Source organism: Chiloscyllium punctatum, chromosome 39, assembly GCF_047496795.1.
Source record: "Chiloscyllium punctatum isolate Juve2018m chromosome 39, sChiPun1.3, whole genome shotgun sequence".
Lineage (NCBI taxonomy): Eukaryota > Metazoa > Chordata > Chondrichthyes > Orectolobiformes > Hemiscylliidae > Chiloscyllium > Chiloscyllium punctatum.
This window is the reverse complement of record NC_092777.1, coordinates 70,224,668-70,230,131: the sequence shown is the minus strand read 5'-3', so window position 1 is coordinate 70,230,131 and position 5,464 is coordinate 70,224,668.

Sequence of the window (5,464 nt, the reverse complement as noted above, 5' to 3'; positions counted from 1 at the left end):
CCGATGAAGTCACTTTAGAATTAGTGCCTCTAGAATGAACCAGCATTGCTGTCAAACGGTCCGCAAAACATGTACCACATGTGGCTGGTCTTCACAAACCATCTCTAATGAAGGAGCGACAACAGATACATCAACATTAACATGATTACCAAAGCACCTTCACTGAAGCACACTTCAGGGTGTCACAGAAGGAGCAGTTCCTTATTCTTTCAGAGAATGTGGACATCCCTGGCTAAGCCAGCATTTGGTCTCTTTCTCTCTCCCTCTCTTCACTATGTGTCTGGCTCAGCCATTTCAAAAGGGCACTGGAGTGTTAACCACATTTGTGTAGCTCTGGAGTCTGACAACACAATGTAGGCCATACCAGCAAAAGGCCGCAGATTTCCTTCCCTCAAAGGAATTAGTAAACCAGATGAGGTTGTAGGACAATAGGTGAAACTTTCATGGTCACTATCAAGGACATCAGCTTTCAATTCTGGATGAATCAGATTGATCTTCCATGCGTGGATGTGGTAAGAATTGAGGCCATGTCCCAGACCATTATCCTGCACCCCTGCACTAACAGGGCATCGCCATTACCACTCTGTAACCTTCTGCCTCATGGACAAACATGACAACTTAAAAAGTGCCACTTCACAAACAGTCAATGCAGGTCAGTAAGCTCTGGGACAAATGGGTGAACAGAATGTGGTGCATGTTGGTTAGGTATATTAGGTTAGTTTGGGATCACCATGAGCTTATACAGGGCAGGATAGAAACATGAGTAGATCCTTCAGTCCCCTCCCACGTTCAACCTGATCATAGCTGTTCCTCCAACTTAGGGCATTACTCTCACTCTCTCCATATCACTTCACATCTTTCAAAATGAAATAGATTTGTGGAGACTAAACACATTCAGCGATCGGGCCCCCACAGCCTTCTGTGATTCACCACCCTCTGAGTGAAGACGTTTTGCCGCATCTGTCTTAAATGTGGGATAATTTATTCTGAGATTACGTCCTCTAGTGGACTGGGAAAGGCCCAGGTGCAGATCCCAAGAAAAGGAATTTGTGGAATGTCTACAAGATGTTTCTTTGGAACAACCTGTGGTAGAGCCAACTGGGGTACAGGAAATTCAGAATTTGGTGATGTGTAATCAGGTAGACTTGATTAGGGAGCTGAAAGTGATGGAACCCCAAGGGGTCAGTGACCGTAATATGATAGAACTCACCCTGCAGTTACAGGGGGAAGTAGCTGGAATCAGATGCCATGGTGTTACAATTAAGTAAAGGTCACGACAAAAACAGGAAGGAGGAGCTGGCTAAACCTGATTGGGAAGGGGAACTGAGTGGGGAAGATGGTGGAGCAGCAATGGCAGGGGTTTCTGGGGATCATTCAGGAAGCACAACAGAGATTCATCCCGAGGAAGAAGAAACATACTGAGGGAAGGACGAGGCAACCATGGCTGACAAGGGAAGTCAGCGACTGTGTAAAACCAAAATAAAAAGCATCCAATGTGGTGAAGATCAGTGGGAAGCCAGAAGATTGGAATGCCTTGAAAAATCAACAGAGAACTTAAAAAGCAGGGGAAATACTGAAATATAAGGGCAAGCAAAGAGCTTTTTCTAAGATTATATAAGGTAAGAGAGGAGCAAGAGTAGACACTGGATTGCTGGAAAAGGAGGCTGGAGAAAGTGGTAATGGGGAACAAAGAAATGGCAGAGAAATGAAGAGATATTTTACATCAGACTTCATGATGGCAGACATCAATAACATGCTAGAACTTCAAGAGAATTAGGGGGCAGAAGTCAATGCAGTGGCCAACACTAAGGAGGAGTTGGGGAGTCTGAAAGGTCTGAAGATGGATAAATCACCCAATCAGATGGACTACACCCCAGAGTTTGAGAAGATAATGGAGATCATGGAGGCATTGGTGATCTTTCAAGAATCACTGGAAAATGGCTAAAGTTATACCCCTGTTTAAGAAGGGAGAGTCAGAGGACAGGAAATTAGACAGACCTTGGGAAGATTTAGGAGTCTATTATTAAGGATGAGATTACAGAAAGCTTGGAAGCAGATGGTAAAATAGGGCTGAGTCAGAACAGCTGTGTTATGGGGAGGTGATGCATAACAAATCTTTTACAATTCTTTGAGAAAATAAAGAAGTTACAAAGAAGAGCCATGGACATGATCTATTTAGATTTCCAGAAGGCCTTTGACAAGGTGTCACATAAGATAATGCTGAATGAGAGCCATGATGTTAGGAGCAATGTACTGGCATGGACACAGGATTGGCTGATGGGTAGAAGGCAGAGACCGGGGATAAAGGGATCTTTTTCAGAATGGCAGCCAGTGACTATTGGAGTTCTGCAGGGATCAGTAACTATTCGTGTTACTAACTATCTGGATGAAGAAACTGAGGGCATTGTTGCTGAGTTTACAGCTGGCAAAAAGATAGGTGGAGAGGCAGGAAGCAAAGAGGCAGCAGGATTTAGACAGGCTCTAGAAGGACTTGGACAGGGTAGGAGAGCGAGCAAAGTAATGGCAGATGGAATACAACTTGGGAAATTGTGAGGTTATGCATTTTAGTAGGAAGAATGGAGGTGTAGACTATTTTCTAAACTGGGAAAGGTTTCGGGAATCTGAAGCACAGAGAGACTCGGGACTTCAGTTCAGGAATCTCGAGGTTAATGTGCAGACTCAGCTGGCAGTTAGGAGGGCAAACGTAATGTTAGCACTCACTTCCAGAGAGCTAGAATATAACAGCAGGGATGTACTGCCGAGGCTCTATAGGCCTCTGGTCACTTTGCATTTGGAATATTGTGACCAGTCTTGGGCCCTGTCGCTAAGCTGGCATTGGAGGGGGTCCACAGATGGTTTACAAGAATGCTCTCAATAATGAAGGGTTTGTCATGAGGAATTTTGAAGACTTTGGGTCTGTGCTTGATGGAGTTTAAAAGGGGGGTGATTTACTGAGACTTATTGAATACTAAGAGGCCTGGAGAGATTGGTGTGGAGAAGATGTTTCCACTAGGTCCCAACAGCACAGCTGCAGAGTGCACGGACAACCCTTTAGAACTGAGAGGAGGAGGAATTTCTTCAGCCAGAGGGTGGTGACTCTGTGGAACTCATTGCCACAGAGGACTATGGAGACCAGGTCAGTGTGCTTAAGACAGAGGTAGATAGATTCTTGATTAGTGAGGGGATCAAGGGTTATGGGGAGAAGGCAGGAGAATGGGGTTTAGAAACATATCAGCCATGATCGAATGGTGGAGCAGCCACGATGGGCTGAATGGCCTAATTCTGCTCCCATGTCTTATAGAAATATAGGATCCCTTCAGTGTGGAAGCAGACCATTTGGCCCATTAAGTCACATCAACCCTCCAGCGAGAATTCCACCTAGACCCAACCCCCTACTCTATTGCTGCATTCTCCATGGCTAATTCACCTAGCCTGCACACCCCTGGACACTATGGTCAATTTAGCATGGCTAATCCACCTAACCTATATACCGTTGGACTGTGGGAGGAAACCAGAGCACCCAGAGGAAACCCATACAGACACAGGGAGAATGCACAGACTCCACACAGTCAGTCAGTCACCCAAATGTGGAATTGAATCCAGGCCTCTGATACTGAGCCACCATGCCAACCATAGTTTATACTCTCCTGCAAAGGAAACAATCTCTGCACATCTACCTGTATAAGATTTTTAGAGGGCTTGACATTTCAAGAAGATTGTTTCTGCTTCTTCTAAATTCCAACAATTACCTGCTCAACTGTGAAGAGAGTGGAGAGAAACAGAGAGACAGATACACTCTGACCAAGAGACAGAGAGTGACAGAAGGATTTCCAGATCAGATCAGTCTTAGATTGAAATTGAAGATGTTATTGTTGAGAATAGTTTAGAAGGCAATTGTTAAGGGGATATAAGGGGATTCAAATTCAGCAATGTAGTGATGGTCAGTGAGTGATTAAAACATTGTCCAATGCAGTATAAAGTGAAGAGTATGATGTTTGTCAGACTTTGCTTTAACCGGGGAAATGTTGCAGGACTTGGAGGTGCAGAGGTATCTTGCTGCCCTGAGATATCAATCACATTGAGTTAAGTCTGCAGGGGTAGCAATTGATTAGGAAGGCAAAGGGATTGTTTATTTTTTTCATTCATTGACAGTATGGGAGTATCACTGGCTGGGCCAGCATTTATCCATACCCCATTCATATCAGGCCTTGAGAAGGTGGTAGGGAGGGGTCTTATTGAACCACTGTACTCCATAATAACAATTTTTCTGGAGAAACAGAATGCGGCAGAAATTAAACTGCAGTTTTCTCAGTTCCTGCTCCCAATTTAACATTCAATCATTTAACTTATATGGAGTTACAGACTGGAGTCTCATTGATGTTCTCAGCAAGTTTAACTATAGCATAACACAAGGATTGAGATACAGACTGTAATCTGCAGGGATCGAGGGGATTTTTAGACAGAGCATAACACTTATTGGGAAGTGAGTTACGGTCTGAAATCTAATGAATGTATTTGGGGTGGTTTTTATACAGTGACCAGTCTCAGGGAGTGAGCTACAGACTGGAATCTAATCGAGGGGAACGGAGTGGTTTACACACATTAACAAACAGCCGAGAGTGGGTTACATGTGAAAATCTACTCAAGGGACAAATGGGCCAATTGGCCAGGGAGTGTCGGATGGAATTTAATTGAGATAAATGTGAGGTGTTGCATTTTGGAAAGGCAAACCAGGGTAGGACTTATACAGTTAATAGTATGGCCCTGCTGAACAAAGAGACCTAGTGGTGCAGGTTCATTGTTCCCTGAAAGTGCAGTCACAAGTAGACATTTGCCTTCATTGGTCAGTGCACTGAGTATAGAAGTTGGGATGTCAAGCGACAGTTGTACAGGACATTGGTTCAAACACTTTTGGAATACTGCATGCAATTCTAGTTTCCCTGCTATAGGAAAGATACTGTTAAAGATGAAAACGTTCAGAAAAGTTTCAGTAAGAGCTTGCTGGGATTGGAGGGTTTGAGCCACAGGGAGAGGCTGAATAGATTGGGGCTTTTTTCCCCTGAAGCATCAGACAGGTAGAGGTTTGTAAAATCATGAGGAAGATGAATAGCTGAAGTCTTTTTTTTCCCAGGGTTGGGGAGTCCAAAAATAGAGGGAATAGGTATAAAGTGAGAGGGGGAAAGATCTAAAAGGGACCAGAAGGGCAAATTTTGCACGCAGAGTGTGGTGTGTGTGTGTGTGTGGAAGGAACTGCCAGTGGAAGTGGAGGGGCCTGGTACAATTACAACATTTAAAAGGTATCTGAATGGGTATATGAATAGAAGGGTTTAAGAGGGATATGGGCAAAAGGGTCTAGACGAGTTTAGGATATCTGGTCAGCATTAACTATTTAGATCAAATGTTCTGTTTTCATGCTGTATGACTATGACTCTCCTCAAGACAGGTATTCCACACCCAGGGTCAG